We start from the raw sequence: 8938 nt of genomic DNA, 5'->3' as shown, positions 1-8938 counted from the left end.
ATACCCCAGAGCTGCACTAACTATTCTGCTGGTGCAGTCACTGTGTACATACATTACATTACTGATCCTGAGTTACATCCTGTATTATACTCCAGAGCTGCACTCACTATTCTGCTGGTGCAGTCACTGTGTACATACATTACATTACTGATCCTGAGTTACATCATGTATTATACTCCAGAGCTGCACTCACTATTCTGCTGGTGCAGTCACTGTGTACATACATTACTGATCTGAGTTACATCCTGTATTATACTCCAGAGCTGCACTAACTATTCTGCTGGTGCAGTCACTGTGTACATACATTACATTACTGATCCTGAGTTACATCCTGTATTATACTCCAGAGCTGCACTCACTATTCTGCTGGTGCAGTCACTGTGTACATACATTACATTACTGATCCTGAGCTACATCCTGTATTATACCCCAGAGCTGCACTCACTATTCTGCTGGTGCAGTCACTGTGTACATACATTACATTACTGATCCTGAGTTACATCATGTATTATACTCCAGAGCTGCACTCACTATTCTGCTGGTGCAGTCACTGTGTACATACATTACTGATCCTGAGTTACATCCTGTATTATACTCCAGAGCTGCACTAACTATTCTGCTGGTGCAGTCACTGTGTACATACATTACATTACTGATCCTGAGTTACATCCTGTATTATACTCCAGAGCTGCACTCACTATTCTGCTGGTGCAGTCACTGTGTACATACATTACATTACTGATCCTGAGTTACATCCTGTATTATACTCCAGAGCTGCACTAACTATTCTGCTGGTGCAGTCACTGTGTACATACATTACATTACTGATCCTGAGTTACATCCTGTATTATACTCCAGAGCTGCACTCACTATTCTGCTGGTGCAGTCACTGTGTACATACATTACATTACTGATCCTGAGTTACATCCTGTATTATACCCCAGAGCTGCACTCACTATTCTGCTGGTGCAGTCACTGTGTACATACATTACTGATCCTGAGTTACATCCTGTATTATACTCCAGAGCTGCACTCACTATTCTGCTGGTGCAGTCACTGTGTACATACATTACATTACTGATCCTGAGCTACATCCTGTATTATACCCCAGAGCTGCACTCACTATTCTGCTGGTGCAGTCACTGTGTACATACATTACATTACTGATCCTGAGTTACATCCTGTATTATACCCCAGAGCTGCACTCACTATTCTGCTGGTGGTCACTGTGTACATACATTACATTACTGATCCTGAGTTACATCCTGTATTATACTCCAGAGCTGCACTCTCTATTCTGCTGGTGCAGTCACTGTGTACATACATTACTTATCATGTACTGATCCTGAGTTACATCCTGTATTATACCCCAGAGCTGCACTCACTATTCTGCTGCTGCAGTCACTGTGTACATACATTACATTACTGATCCTGAGTTACATCCTGTATTATACTCCAGAGCTGCACTCACTATTCTGTTGGTGCAGTCACTGTGTACATACACTACATTACTGATCCTGAGTTACATCCTGTATTATACCCCAGAGCTGCACTCACTATTCTGCTGGTGCAGTCACTGTGTACATACATTACATTACTGATCCTGAGTTACATCCTGTATTATACCCCAGAGCTGCACTCACTATTCTGCTGGTGCAGTCACTGTGTACATACATTACATTACTGATCCTGAGTTACATCCTGTATTATACTCCAGAGCTGCACTCACTATTCTGCTGGTGCAGTCATACGGAATTTCTAATGTGCTCAGAAGAGACTAGTATAATATGTTAGAAAAACCAAAAACCTGCCCAGCACCTCCATATAGTGTGAACAGGTGCAAGCTGCAATGACTGCATAGCATACAAAAAAGGGGCCCAGCAGCACTCTGTAAGGACCAAGATAAATGCAAACATGAGATCTAAACCAGGGGTGTCAAACTGCATTCCTCGAAGGCTGCAAACAGGTCATGGTTTCAGGATTTCCTTGTATTGCACAGGTGATAATTTAATCACCTACAGAGAATGATTCCAGCACCTTGTGCAATGCTAAGGAAATCTTGAAAACACGCATGGTCTGAGGCCCTCGAGGAATGCAGTTTGACACCCCTGATCTAAACTACATTGTTGCTGAATAAAATGTATTTACAAAAGTAAAGGTTCTTAGCGCATAAATTGGCCAATTCATGTGTGCCCATCAACCACGGCAAGGTGACACTTCTCTGATGGGTCCTATCATCCTAAATATGCCGCTCTTGGGCTATAAGCCTACAATTTAAATGGGCAAATATAATATTGTATAATATGTTAGGTGTCACTCACTTTTCTAACATATAAGTTAGTGTTAATCTTAATGCTACACTGTGTACGATTAGTGCGGGGCCCAAGGAGTCACAATACTTTAGAGACTTTTCTGCTTATAGTGTTTTGTTGAATCCCTGTGTGATGCCCCCATCCTGTACCCCCATGTACTAGACATACCGTAGCGTGTCAGTTATTGGAGCGCTCACTACCATAGCACATACTATAATTCTACTGACCTGGCGTGAGAGGTCGGCTGCATTATACAACCAGAGCTGCATTCAGGATGTTGCAGGTTTCCGGCTGCGGAGCATCTTCTCACTGCTGGTTCAGGGGTTGTGTTGTGAGAGATGCGGCATTTTCAGCTGTAAGTGACGCCTGCTGGGTAAAACACTTTGGGATCTCAACTAATTGACTCGTTGGGAGTCACCAGCTTAAATGAGATCCTAATGGAGGACACCTAAGGGTAAGGCCAAATGGAGCAGCATTGCCGCAGCCGGATCCGCTCTTGTGGTCTTTTTCTTGCTTTTAAAATAATCCCTAGATTTGCAGAAGAACAGTTCTCAGCAGCCTGATCCAAGTGATTGCCTGTGAAATATAGCCGAAGTCCAGCCTCTCTGGTTGGCCTTACCTTCAAGGAAGGTCTTCGTCGTTGCCTTTATCTCTGGCCAAGGACCTTCTCTAATGGTTCATTCACGATGACTGCAACATGGGTTGTTTTGTCTTTTTTTTGTGTGTGCAAAATATACTCGATAGGTTTATTAAACTGGACAACCTGACTAAAGGGGCCTGCCTGCCATCCGACGTAGAAAAAAAAAAAAAAAAAGAATACAAATTCTCAATGATTACAACCTTTTACTATAGATCTTTTCCTATGAACCTAATGCAGTTACTTGTATGATGTGTGTGCGGAGTAACGACGGGTCACGTGTATCCGGTGTGTGAAATGTGCGCAATATTGGGCTGATTGAGTATAAAGCGTGTACAGTGGGGACAGCTCTCTGGGGAATTAATAAAGACGATGCCATGGAGGATATGTGTTGAGCAATGTAATGAACCTTTTACACGGGCTAATTACAAGTCAGTAACCAGCGCCGATGGATTATATTTGAGTGATTAGGGTTGTTTGGGGGTTTGTTAACACAGGTGGAGAACATGGGTACGGTGATAGAGATGAGGAGATGTAGGACGGTGCAGGACTGTGGACAGCATGAGTAGGGTGGTAGAAGATGTAGGGCTGTGCAGCACTGTGGAGGGGATGGTTCCAGTGATAGAGCAGAGTAGAAGATGTAGGACGGTGCAGCACTGTGGAGGGGATGGTTCCAGTGATAGAGCAGAGGAGAAGATGTAGGGCTATGCAGCACTGTGGAGGGGATGGTTACAGTGATAGAGCAGAGTAGAAGATGTAGGGCTGTGCAGCACTGTGAAGGGGATGGTTCCAGTGATAGAGCAGAGGAGAAGATGTAGGGCTGTGCAGCACTGTGGAGAGGATGGTTACAGTGATAGAGCAGAGTAGAAGATGTAGGACGGTGCAGCACTGTGGAGGGGATGGTTACAGTGATAGAGCAGAGTAGAAGATGTAGGGCTGTGGAGGGGATGGTTACTGTGATAGAGCGAGCAGAGGAGAAGATGTAGGGCTGTGCAGCACTGTGGAGGGGATGGTTACAGTGATAGAGCGAGCAGAGGAGAAGATGTAGGGCTGTGCAGAACTGTGGAGGGGATGGTTACAGTGATAGAGCAGAGTAGAAGATGTAGGGCTGTGGAGGGGATGGTTACTGTGATAGAGCGAGCAGAGGAGAAGATGTAGGGCTGTGCAGCACTGTGGAGGGGATGGTTACAGTGATAGAGCGAGCAGAGGAGAAGATGTAGGGCTGTGCAGAACTGTGGAGGGGATGGTTACAGTGATAGAGCAGAGTAGAAGATGTAGGGCTCTGCAGCACTGTGGAGGGGATGGTTACAGTGATAGAGCAGAGTAGAAGATGTAGGGCTGTGCAGCACTGTGGAGGGGATGGTTAGGCTAGGTTCCCATTGCGTTAATGGGACCGCGCGAACGGACAGCGTTGCACGGCGAAATTAACGCCGTGCAACGCGTGTACGGTGTGTGTGCTGTATATCAGGTGTGCAGTGTATGATATGTGTACGGTGTGTGTGTGCTGTATATCAGGTGTGTGGTATGTGTACGATCAGTGTGCTGTATATCATGTGTGCAGTCGGTGGCGTAACTTCAAACTCATGGGCCCTGATGCGAAAGCGCCAACGGGACCCCTCAAATATTTTAAATCTTTAATAGCAATAGTCTTTTTCTTTTGGCCAAAGGGACTTTTAGGGCCCCCTAGGCTCCAGGGCCCGGGTGCGATTGCAGCCTCTGCACCTGTTGTAGTTACACCCCTGTGTGCAGCGTATGCTATGTGAGCAGTATATCCGGTGTGCGGTGTATGATATGTGGCAGTATATCAGGCGTGCGGTGTATGATATGTGAGCAGTATATCAGGTGTGCGGTGTATGATATGTGAGCAGTATATCAGGTGTGCGGTGTATGATATGTGAGCAGTATATCAGGTGTGCGGTGTATGATATGTGAGCAGTATATCAGGTGTGCGGTGTATGATATGTGAGCAGTATATCAGGTGTGCGGTGTATGATATGTGAGCAGTATATCAGGTGTGCGGTGTATGATATGTGAGCAGTATATCAGGTGTGCGGTGTATGATATGTGAGCAGTATATCAGGTGTGCGGTGTATGATATGTGAGCAGTATATCAGGTGTGCGGTGTATGATATGTGGCAGTATATCAGGTGTGCGGTGTATGATATGTGAGCAGTATATCAGGTGTGCGGTGTATGATATGTGAGCAGTATATCAGGTGTGCGGTGTATGATATGTGAGCAGTATATCAGGTGTGCGGTGTATGATATGTGAGCAGTATATCAGGTGTGCGGTGTATGATATGTGGCAGTATATCAGGTGTGCGGTGTATGATATGTGAGCAGTATATCAGGTGTGCGGTGTATGATATGTGAGCAGTATATCAGGTGTGCGGTGTATGATATGTGAGCAGTATATCAGGTGTGCGGTGTATGATATGTGAGCAGTATATCAGGTGTGCGGTGTATGATATGTGAGCAGTATATCAGGTGTGCGGTGTATGATATGTGAGCAGTATATCAGGTGTGCGGTGTATGATATGTGAGCAGTATATCAGGTGTGCGGTGTATGATATGTGAGCAGTATATCAGGTGTGCGGTGTATGATATGTGAGCAGTATATCAGGTGTGCGGTGTATGATATGTGAGCAGTATATCAGGTGTGCGGTGTATGATATGTGGCAGTATATCAGGTGTGCGGTGTATGATATGTGGCAGTATATCAGGTGTGCGGTGTATGATATGTGAGCAGTATATCAGGTGTGCGGTGTATGATATGTGAGCAGTATATCAGGTGTGCGGTGTATGATATGTGAGCAGTATATCAGGTGTGCGGTGTATGATATGTGAGCAGTATATCAGGTGTGCGGTGTATGATATGTGAGCAGTATATCAGGTGTGCGGTGTATGATATGTGAGCAGTATATCAGGTGTGCGGTGTATGATATGTGAGCAGTATATCAGGTGTGCGGTGTATGATATGTGAGCAGTATATCAGGTGTGCGGTGTATGATATGTGAGCAGTATATCAGGTGTGCGGTGTATGATATGTGAGCAGTATATCAGGTGTGCGGTGTATGATATGTGAGCAGTATATCAGGTGTGCGGTGTATGATATGTGAGCAGTATATCAGGTGTGCGGTGTATGATATGTGAGCAGTATATCAGGTGTGCGGTGTATGATATGTGAGCAGTATATCAGGTGTGCGGTGTATGATATGTGAGCAGTATATCAGGTGTGCGGTGTATGATATGTGAGCAGTATATCAGGTGTGCGGTGTATGATATGTGAGCAGTATATCAGGTGTGCGGTGTATGATATGTGAGCAGTATATCAGGTGTGCGGTGTATGATATGTGAGCAGTATATCAGGTGTGCGGTGTATGATATGTGAGCAGTATATCAGGTGTGCGGTGTATGATATGTGAGCAGTATATCAGGTGTGCGGTGTATGATATGTGAGCAGTATATCAGGTGTGCGGTGTATGATATGTGAGCAGTATATCAGGTGTGCGGTGTATGATATGTGAGCAGTATATCAGGTGTGCGGTGTATGATATGTGAGCAGTATATCAGGTGTGCGGTGTATGATATGTGAGCAGTATATCAGGTGTGCGGTGTATGATATGTGAGCAGTATATCAGGTGTGCGGTGTATGATATGTGAGCAGTATATCAGGTGTGCGGTGTATGATATGTGAGCAGTATATCAGGTGTGCGGTGTATGATATGTGAGCAGTATATCAGGTGTGCGGTGTATGATATGTGAGCAGTATATCAGGTGTGCGGTGTATGATATGTGAGCAGTATATCAGGTGTGCGGTGTATGATATGTGAGCAGTATATCAGGTGTGCGGTGTATGATATGTGAGCAGTATATCAGGTGTGCGGTGTATGATATGTGAGCAGTATATCAGGTGTGCGGTGTATGATATGTGAGCAGTATATCAGGTGTGCGGTGTATGATATGTGGCAGTATATCAGGTGTGCGGTGTATGATATGTGAGCAGTATATCAGGTGTGCGGTGTATGATATGTGAGCAGTATATCAGGTGTGCGGTGTATGATATGTGAGCAGTATATCAGGTGTGCGGTGTATGATATGTGAGCAGTATATCAGGTGTGCGGTGTATGATATGTGAGCAGTATATCAGGTGTGCGGTGTATGATATGTGAGCAGTATATCAGGTGTGCGGTGTATGATATGTGAGCAGTATATCAGGTGTGCGGTGTATGATATGTGAGCAGTATATCAGGTGTGCGGTGTATGATATGTGGCAGTATATCAGGTGTGCGGTGTATGATATGTGAGCAGTATATCAGGTGTGCGGTGTATGATATGTGGCAGTATATCAGGTGTGCGGTGTATGATATGTGAGCAGTATATCAGGTGTGCGGTGTATGATATGTGGCAGTATATCAGGTGTGCGGTGTATGATATGTGGCAGTATATCAGGTGTGCGGTGTATGATATGTGAGCAGTATATCAGGTGTGCGGTGTATGATATGTGGCAGTATATCAGGTGTGCGGTGTATGATATGTGAGCAGTATATCAGGTGTGCGGTGTATGATATGTGAGCAGTATATCAGGTGTGCGGTGTATGATATGTGGCAGTATATCAGGTGTGCGGTGTATGATATGTGGCAGTATATCAGGTGTGCGGTGTATGATATGTGAGCAGTATATCAGGTGTGCGGTGTATGATATGTGAGCAGTATATCAGGTGTGCGGTGTATGATATGTGAGCAGTATATCAGGTGTGCGGTGTATGATATGTGGCAGTATATCAGGTGTGCGGTGTATGATATGTGAGCAGTATATCAGGTGTGCGGTGTATGATATGTGAGCAGTATATCAGGTGTGCGGTGTATGATATGTGAGCAGTATATCAGGTGTGCGGTGTATGATATGTGAGCAGTATATCAGGTGTGCGGTGTATGATATGTGAGCAGTATATCAGGTGTGCGGTGTATGATATGTGAGCAGTATATCAGGTGTGCGGTGTATGATATGTGAGCAGTATATCAGGTGTGCGGTGTATGATATGTGGCAGTATATCAGGTGTGCGGTGTATGATATGTGGCAGTATATCAGGTGTGCGGTGTATGATATGTGGCAGTATATCAGGTGTGCGGTGTATGATATGTGAGCAGTATATCAGGTGTGCGGTGTATGATATGTGGCAGTATATCAGGTGTGCGGTGTATGATATGTGAGCAGTATATCAGGTGTGCGGTGTATGATATGTGAGCAGTATATCAGGTGTGCGGTGTATGATATGTGGCAGTATATCAGGTGTGCGGTGTATGATATGTGGCAGTATATCAGGTGTGCGGTGTATGATATGTGAGCAGTATATCAGGTGTGCGGTGTATGATATGTGAGCAGTATATCAGGTGTGCGGTGTATGATATGTGAGCAGTATATCAGGTGTGCGGTGTATGATATGTGGCAGTATATCAGGTGTGCGGTGTATGATATGTGGCAGTATATCAGGTGTGCGGTGTATGATATGTGAGCAGTATATCAGGTGTGCGGTGTATGATATGTGGCAGTATATCAGGTGTGCGGTGTATGATATGTGGCAGTATATCAGGTGTGCGGTGTATGATATGTGAGCAGTATATCAGGTGTGCGGTGTATGATATGTGAGCAGTATATCAGGTGTGCGGTGTATGATATGTGAGCAGTATATCAGGTGTGCGGTGTATGATATGTGGCAGTATATCAGGTGTGCGGTGTATGATATGTGGCAGTATATCAGGTGTGCGGTGTATGATATGTGAGCAGTATATCAGGTGTGCGGTGTATGATATGTGGCAGTATATCAGGTGTGCGGTGTATGATATGTGGCAGTATATCAGGTGTGCGGTGTATGATATGTGAGCAGTATATCAGGTGTGCGGTGTATGATATGTGAGCAGTATATCAGGTGTGCGGTGTATGATATGTGAGCAGTATATCAGGTGTGCGGTGTATGATATGTGAGCAG

Source organism: Ranitomeya imitator, chromosome 9, assembly GCF_032444005.1.
Source record: "Ranitomeya imitator isolate aRanImi1 chromosome 9, aRanImi1.pri, whole genome shotgun sequence".
In the NCBI taxonomy this organism is placed as follows: Eukaryota; Metazoa; Chordata; class Amphibia; order Anura; family Dendrobatidae; genus Ranitomeya; species Ranitomeya imitator.
This window is presented reverse-complemented; position numbering follows the sequence as displayed.